At 29.4% G+C, this 9,756-nt stretch overlaps 1 pseudogene; it reads left to right on the top strand.

The window, feature by feature from the left end:
• Positions 1–3,828: 3,828 nt before the first annotated feature.
• On the top strand, positions 3,829–8,266 carry LOC106694250 (odorant receptor 33a-like; annotated as a pseudogene).
• The last annotated feature ends 1,490 nt before the right edge of the window (positions 8,267–9,756 follow it).

The following is a 9,756-nucleotide window of genomic DNA, read 5'->3' as shown; positions in this document are numbered from 1 at the left end:
ATCCTATATTACTTTATGCATTACTTCATGACATGGAATTTAATTGTTAATATAGATTAAACGTAGATTTCAATATATTTGATTTTTTTATTTTTTACCGTTTAATAATATATAAAATTATTTTTTCCCGAGAATCAGTAATTTTTTATTAATTTACAATCGAAACCTTCCGGAAATAGCTGATTAAATCCGATTGAAACTGATTGAAAGTCAATCAGAAATTTCCGATTGACTTTTAATCAGTTTTTTTCGGAAACTTCCGAATGATTCCGATTGATTTAATCTTCTTCAATCCTTCTCAATACCTAAATGGGCCGATTTTCGGATCGAGTGTAGGATTGAAAATAATTCAAATGAATTGAAATTTTTTAATATTTTTCAATCCTTTTCAATACCAAAATAGTTCGATATTTCGGGTTAAGAGTGGGATTAAAAAAGATTCAAATGAATTGAAATTTTCAATCTTTGTGAATACTTTTCAATACCAAAATAATAACACATTTCGGGTCATGTGTGAGATTGAAAAGAATTCAAATGAATTGTAATTTTTTAATCTTTCTGAATCCTTCTCAATACCAAAATAATTCCATATTGCATGTTTTAGGTTTCCACTATATTAAATTGGTGTAATACCGTACGATGGACAGTGTGGCTCAATAAGTTATAGATCAAATTGAATGGAATATAGTATAGTGCTGGATAGCTCAACTGGTAGAGCACTCGGCGCGATACCGACATGGTCTGGGTTCGATTCCCAGTTCGGGCTATCTATATTTTTCTCAATTTATCTATAAATTGTCTTATTGAGAAGGTTTGCATGTTTTAGGTTTCCACTATATTAAATTGGTATTGAAATAATGAAAGATTGAATTCCTTTTAATACTTTTGAATTACATTTTAAGAATTACAAAGTATTCAAATGATCAAAATTTCAATTTCATTCAATACTTCCCAAAACCTCCGTATGGATTGAAAAGAATTTATATAATTTTCAATCTTTTTGAATGAGTATTTTCAATCAGGGACGTCATTTTCAATTTCTTTTCTATCTTCTTAAGTCCAGTAAACACCTATTGCGAGAATCAGGTCATTTAACCACCAAGGGTTAGTGTAATAAAAAATTATTTTAGCCACATACCCCATAGAAAGATTCTGAAAATGATTACGGTTATAATTATATAAAAAATAATGTAACCACTGTATTTATAAAAATAATAATTACCCTAATTGAATTAAGTTTTTTGGTAGGTAGTGATGGACAAGGTAAATATTACGTGATCAGCCAAATGTTCTCTTCCATCAGTGGTTGGCTTGAATTCATACCTTTTCATAATTTCAGACATTTTTATTCGATATTAAGATCAATAACTTGTATTATGATTTATACTAAATATGCTCTATGGAATGACAACATACCATAAGTATATCTAAAATGGTGGAGTAGGTACGTCTTCTCTAATTGATGGCTTGGTCTCCTCCACGAGTGGCATACTCCTTCATATCTTTTGCTGAGACATCATGCCAACTTGCAGCATCATCATTTGCCATTGTAAATATATTCGAAAAGTGAAGCAGTGGTTACCGTTGATCAGCAGTTATTTCTGGATGATTGTGGAAACATTCATTTAGTCTAACAGGAAGAAGAAATTAATTATTTGGAAATGAACAATCAATAAACCACGTCGAATAATTTAAAAAGAAATTGACTTCATTTCTGCATATTCTCCAAACGAGACAGATTTCAAATTATCGATATTATCATTTACGCCTGCCATATTAACGAGATAGTCTGCTATTGGGGTTGCTACACTTTCAGGTATTACTTCTCCTGATGATCCAAATATTTTTAACGTTGGATTCCATTCTTTATTATTAGATCTTTGTAAAAGTATCAATAGCCAAGCTAATTTAAATACAACATTTCCGACCTCGCCCACAACCCACTGACCTCCTAAGTCAGCTAAATATTCATCTAAAATATAAATAAAAATTTAAATGAAAAATAATTAAATTATATAGAAATTCAGAAAATCTATAAAATTTTACCGATTTCAACCGAATAAACTCTTCCTCCCATTCTGTTTTCAGCTTTAAGAATGGTAATCTTAATAAATCTATTTTGAAAAAGTCTTGAAGCAGCTGCAGTACTTACCTGATGCGCCTGAACCAACAATTATAGTCCGTGGAGATTTTTCTTCCAAAGACAAAACGCAGTGTATAAAACAAAATAAATTAATAATTTCATTGTTGAAAGTGATCATTAACGAAAGATGATTGTGTGGTGAATGCAGTGTGTTTTGACTCCAAGACATATTTCACAACATATGTATGGTGTACTTGAAAGCTGATTTTATTTTATCAATGTCATGTTAGTTCATATTTTTTTTTTCGTGCTGATTAGATTATCTGTATGGATTACATAAATTAATATTTATAGCTAAGTCTCCAATAAACAAAAAACACGAAAAAACATAGATAATAATTACGAGTGCAAAAATGTCCATAGAAATTAATAACAACAACCTGAAAATTATTTCCTCAATTTATAGCTAAACTTGTCGTAGCGAAAATAAATAATTTTTTTTTCTTCATAAAATATTATTGTATAATTAATTTTCGATAATTTGAATAGCAGTTACCGATTTTTTTCGGTAGCTGATATCGATTTCAATCGATAACGGCTACTAAAATAATCGTTCACCCTTACCGAAATAAAGCTCAATTTTTTACAGCTGTTAGATACTGACAAGTCGCGTCGAATGCCATCTTGACGATCAAAATCGGTTCATCCGTTCAAAAGTTACAAATATTTACATACGTACGTACATACACTTGGACATCGTCTTAAAATTAATTAGAATAGCTTCCTAAAACCGCAAAATGTCAAGATCTCTTAGAAATTCTATTTCCAAAATCGGACCGAAACTAATAACTTTCAAAATTTTTGAAACTTTTCAATTTTTTTATAGCGGGAAGTTAAAACAATGAAGCTAAATCTAAAGTCTTAAATTAAATTTATTTCTATATTTATCGAACATTTGACCCTTGGTCAGCAATATACTATTATTAACATTATGCTATTATATCACATTTAATAGAAGAGGGTGGAAATCTTGCAAATCAGTGGAAATTTTGCAAAAAATCGAAAAAAAAATTTTTTTCTGGAGCGCGATGGACCCCTTCCCAAAAAATTATAAAAAGAAAATTTTTTTTTTTATTCTCCGTCAAGTTATGGCCTCTATAATCTTTTTATCATATTTAAGGCCAATATGTAATATGTGGGGCGAAATGGACCACTCGAAAAAAAATTGAAAACGGAAAATAAAAACATAAAAAATTTTTTCGTTACAATTTTTTTTTTCAAGTGGTCGATTTTGCCCCACATGTCACAAATTTGCTTAGATTATGATAAAATCATTACAGAGGTCATAATTTGATGGAAAATAAAAAAAATTAATTTTTTACCTCATTTTTGAGGGGGGCCCACTCTGCCCCTAATTTTCGATTTTTCAATTTTAATCGACGCAGCACAATGAAGTGGAAATAAATATCAAGAGTCTAAACATAAATGAACGCGATGAAAAAATTAACGATATTATAATTATTTTCCTTAAGGGGCCCACTCCGCCCTACCCTTCCCTACTTAAATTGGCCGCTAATACGCAATTACGCAATTTACATAATTATTGTTAGCGACAATTGATATAATGACGAATTTACTAAATTTGTTTCAACGAAAACCCAAAGTCCTAGACAATACGCTAGACAATCTGGCGTTCACAAACGATTAGTTGGTGACTCTAGAATTTTGGGTTCGTTTTTAGCGTAATGGAAGTATTGAAACTAAATTTCCGCCTTCTCAGTATCATGGGGATCTGGAAACTGCGAGGGTGGCGTGGCATTAAAGCTATTTTTTATTACATTTATCGATCTTTCATAGTTATTAATATTCTCGATCTCTTAGTGTCCTGCATCTTAGACATAAGATTGAAAAACGTCCAACTCGATAAGTTCGTCGACAATGTATCGTTGACCTTCACATGTTTCATCGCCCGGCAAAAAGTCTTCTGTGTGATCGAAAATCGCTGTGTGGGACATTATTTGCATAATTGACTCACTAGCAAAAAATCCCTTTAAACTCCGAGACTATCGAGAGGAACTCATTTTCCAACACTTGAGAAATTTGCAAGGTGAGCTCTAAGTTCGCGGTTCAAATCCCATCTACTTCATTTTTAATTTTTTTTTGTTTTTTCTTTCGTTTTACAGAACTATATTCACTTATTACCCGTTATTATTTATAAGCTCACTACTGACGGATTCTTTAGGCCACATGTTTGCCATGGATCCACCCTATTCTCTCCCGTACCCAGGCTGGTTTCCTTACAATTACACTCGCTCAACTCAAATATACTGGGGGACGGCTGTCTATCAAGTGTACGCAATACTCACCTCGGGAACTATTAATTTAATACTAGACTTGTTGCTGCCATGCATAATGTGTTACATGTGCGGACCCATTCACATTCTAAGACACAAATTTCAAGTTATAACAGAAAAATTACAAATAATGTTGGAAAACGATAAACCTCAAGAGGAAAGAACTCCCGCTGAGCGTAAAATGATAGCTGAGTGGATCGAAAATCACTGTGATATTTTAAAGTTTGTATTTAATAAAAAAAAATTTTTTTCCAGAACAAAAAAAAAATAGAAAAATTTTTTTAGTTTACTTAAATTTATCAATCATCTATTTGAGAGAGTGATATTTGTACAGTATACTGTAAGCTCACTTCTCCTTTGCACCATCGCATTCTTACTGTCTCACGCTCAGCCTGGGACAATGAAATTTGCTGGAAATTTAGCTTTTTTGTGCAACGATGTTCTTTCAAATATTGCTGCCATGTTATTGCGCTGATAAATTGAGTTATGAAGTAAGTATTTAAAGTAAAAGAGATTTTAGTCATCGAATTAAAAATTACCTTATTAAAATATATTGTTAATCAATTATCAATATTTTTTATTGATGAAAAAAAAATTTTCTGTGTTCATTTTACCCAATTAAAACAAGAAACTACACGAATTTATGGAAAATTTTAAATATATTTATCTAGTTTTCTATACATAAACAAATAATGGGCTTAGCCCTTTAAAATAAGAACCTCCGTGCTATATATGGGGCGTTCCACGCCAAATCGAAAACCATTTAGCTCTTGCACTTAGGATTTTTTTGTAACTTTTTGATCTTTTTGTACAGGTTAAAAGAGGCCTTCATGATGTTTTTCAAATTTTTTGCTACTACTGTTTTCGAAGTATTGAATTTTGAACAATGTAAAGATTTTTTTATCAAACGCCTGTAACTTCACAAATAGAAGTTTAAATAAAATTTTTAAAGAGACAGAAAATGTATATATTTAGATGTCTTTTCAGTTAAGAATATCAAAAAATTTTTTTGAACCACGCTTCTATTGAAATTTCAGTTTTTAAGTATAAATTATCGAATTACAAAAAACACGTACTGATCGATTTTCCTTATAATTTTTCACAGCAAACTGTCACCTATTCTACAACTTTTCCAGCTATGCTCATAATGGGACAACGATGAGATTTATTTGTTTTTTATTTTTTAAATTTCATACTCCAGTTTTTTTTTTTTTTTCAAAAATGTCTAAAAAAAATTTCATGCTTAGGATTTACTATTAATAATTATCTGACATACAACTATCATCAAAATTTTCAAATTTTCTTCCACAAAAAAATTAATTTATTAATAAATAATAATTTTAAGTAATTTTGAATAATTTTGATTAATAATAAGAATAATTAATTAGTTAATAATAATTTTTCTGTGGAAGAAAATTTGAAAATTTTGATAATAGTTGTGTGTCAGATAATTACTAATAGTAAATCCTGAGCATAATATTTTTTTAAGACATTTTTCTTAAAAAAAAAACTGGAATGTGAAATTTAAAAAATCTAAAAAAAATAGATCCCATCGCCGTCCCATTATGAGCATAGCTGGAAAAGCTGTAGAATAGGTGACAGTTTGCTGTGAAAAATTATCAGGAAAATAGATCAGTACGCCTTTTTTGTTAATCGATAATTTATACTTAAAAGTTGAAATTTCAATAGAAGCATGGTTCAAAAAAATTTTTTGATATTCTTAATTGAAAAGATGACTAAAAATAAATAATTTTTGTCTTTTCCAAATTTTATTTAAACTACTTTTCGCCAAGTTACAGGCGTTTGAAAAAAAAAATCTCTACATTTTTCAAAACTCGATATTTTGATAACGGTTGTAAGAAAAAATTTGAAAAAAAATCATGAAGGCCTCTTTCAACCTATAATAAAAGATAAGAAAGTTACAACAAAATCCGAGGTGCAAAAGATAAATGGTGTCCGATTTGGCGTGGAACGCCCCATATATTTTTATATATTATACATTAGAAATTATATATTATATAAAAATATATGTATCTATAGGGGTGGGAGGGGCAAAATGAAGTAATAAGGGGAGTGGGGCAAAATAAGATACCTCCAGAATTATACGTAACTTTTAAAATAATTCGAAATTTTTTGAATAATTCGAATATTCTCATATTATTTGAATCTTTTCGAATTATTCGTCAATTTGAGAATTATCTGAAAGTTTTCAAATTATGTGTGATTTCCGAAATTACTCGTTTCCAATCAAGAAAATTTTGGTCAGCTCTCAAATATTCAAGTTTTATTTGATGAAGGGTTTAGTTTTTGAAGTAATCAATTATTATTTCGTAGATTCGTGTCTAAGCTCTATTTGCCTCTGACAAAAATTTTAATTATTCGAGAAATTACTAATAATTCTAAAATATAAATGATTCAAAGCGAATAGTTTGATTCGATTTGATACGAATCATTCGTAACTTCAAACTATTCGCACACTCCTAATAAAGATTTATAGGGCACTTTACGCCAAATCAGACACCATTCTGCTTTTGTATTTCCGATTTTTTTTTTTTGATAATTTTTCGTGTTGTACCACACGGAAAGAAAATTATGGGAATGGTTCCCATAATGTTGTGAAATTTCATCCTATACCAGTAAAGGAATTACGACCATAAATTATGGGAGCAGTTCCTATAATTATAGGAATTTTACCCATAATTATAGGAATAGTTCCTATAATTATGGGAATGATACTCATACCATTATGGGAATGCTTCATATAATTATAAGAATAGTTCCTATAATTTATGGGAATTCTTCCTATAATATTATGGGAATCATTCCCATAATATATAGGAACGACTCCTATAAATTATAGGAACCATTTCCGTAACATTATAGAAAATGTTTCTATAATAGTATAGGAACCATTTCTATAATATTATTGGAATGATTTCCACACTATTATAGGAATCATTCCTATAATGGTATGTGAGTGGTTCCTATAATTTATATGAATGGTTCCTATAATGTTATGGGAATGGTTCCTATAATTATAGGAACTGCTCCCATAATTTATGGTCGTAATTCCTATACTGGTATAGGATGAAATTTTACAAAATCATGGGAACCATTTCCATTATTTTCTTTCCGTGTACGATTACAATATGAATTTAGTAACTTTAACTCATATTTTTAAGTAAAAGTTGCTATATTTTTCTGTCCGTGTAGCTATCGATTTTCTCGTAAATTTTTTCTAAAAAACTGTTAGGTACCACGTAAATTTTAATCCTAGTCCCTTAATAGGCAAATTGTGAGATCTATTTTATTTGAATTTTATAAATTTAATGTTTCAGTGAGAGAAGTGATTTGTTTTTTTTTTTTATTTTTATTTTTAAACGTACTTTTACACTATAAAAAATTTGTACTGTGAAAACAGAGTGAATGTGGATTAGTTTTTATATATCCACTCTCCTCCGGAGTGGATGATTTTCTAATTATTTAATTTCCCTGGGGTGAATTTCACTCCGATGAAGAGTTTCATAAAATATTAGTTATAAAAAAAATTACCTAGCTATGTATCGATAAGTAAATTTTTTTAGAAAAAATCTTCAAGAAAATCGATTACTACGTGTTTTTTGGAAATCAACATTTTATAATCAAAATTTGAAAATTTAATAAAAATAGGGGAGAGTTGGGTCAATTGAACCAGTAAACTTCAAAAATTGAAAAAAAATATAAAAATGAGTCGTTTTCTTGGAATTATATTTTAATCAACTAAACCTTAGTCTGACCAAAATTTCGAATCAATATAATGATTTAATTTTAAAAATTTAAGTTATTGTGATTTTAGGCATCTCAACTTTTTTTTCAGCTCTCGACAAATTGTTTAATAATTTTTTAATTTTCAAATGTAATTTAAAAATTTTTTTTGTAATACCTTCATACATATATTGGTCATAAATTTCTAACTTTACTTTTAGTAAAATAGTTCTTGAATATTTTTTCTTAAACTAATTATTTCAATAAAATCATATGGGGTCAATTGAACCAGTACTCTCGGGGACGGTTGAACCAAACGAATCACATTATGAGCATCAGATATGCGCGTGCATCTTGACAGAATGTAAAAACAAGCGAAACTAACCAAGAAAAAAAATAACTATACTGACAGAAATTTTAAAAGAAATTGTTATAACATGTAATGTTATGTAAAATAATCAATATTATTAAAAGTGTTGTAATTTTAGTTTTAGGCTGTAATGAATAGTAAATTATTCATTAAGGTCATTCGTTTGTGGTTCTAATACTCTTGGTTCAACTGTCCCCGACTAGTAGTTCAATTGCCCCCGCAAAGGGGACGATTGAACCATTTGATGCAGTAGTACAATTTCGTATTTATTGAAAATTTTCATCATTTGTTAACTTAAGATTTACCATAGACATCCTAAGCATCCATCTTTTTTGAGGCTACGAAAAAATATAATAAATAATTTAAGAAATCTTTATTTTATCACGATCATACGTCATTTTCACACACCTCTTGCGAAAATTGGGTCATTTAACCACCAAGGATTAGTGTAATAAACAATTATTTTAGCCACATGTCCCATAGAGAGATTCTGAAAATGATTATAGTTATATAAAAAATAATTTAACCACTGTGTTTATAAAAATAATAATTACCTTAATTGCATTAAATTTTTTGGCAGGCAGCGGTGGACTGAATAATCGATTATAATTTTTTTGAAGTACGCCCAATGACGGGGTAAATATTACGTGATCAGCCAAACGTTCTCTTCCATCAGTGGTTGTAACTTTTACAGGAGTTTTATCGTAATGTATATTGAATACTTTGGTATTAAGTTGAGTGATATTTTTCACCGGAAACTCATCTTCGGGATTCGGGTACTTTTTCTATAACAAAAATAACATTCTCACATAAATTCATTAGCTTATGTTTTAGATTATTATTTATACTATTAAGAAAATGAGAAAAATTTTTTCCAAGCCCTGTACTTATAATAAAACTAGTTGAACTGATTCACATTGGTACCATTAGAAAAATATTGGCTTGAATTCATCCCTTTTCATAATTTCAGACATTTTTATTCGATATTAAGATCAATAACTTGTATTATGATTTATACTAAATATGCTCTATGGAATGACAACATACCATAAGTATATCTAAAATGGTGGAGTAGGTACGTCTTCTCCAATTGATGGCTTGGTCTCCTCCACGAGTGGCATACTCCTTCATATCTTTTGCTGAGACATCATGCCAACTTGCAGCATCATCATTTGCCATTGTAAATATATTCGAAAAGTGAAGCA

Source organism: Microplitis demolitor, chromosome 8 (assembly GCF_026212275.2).
Source record: "Microplitis demolitor isolate Queensland-Clemson2020A chromosome 8, iyMicDemo2.1a, whole genome shotgun sequence".
Taxonomy (NCBI): domain Eukaryota; kingdom Metazoa; phylum Arthropoda; class Insecta; order Hymenoptera; family Braconidae; genus Microplitis; species Microplitis demolitor.
This window is presented reverse-complemented; position numbering and strand designations above follow the sequence as displayed.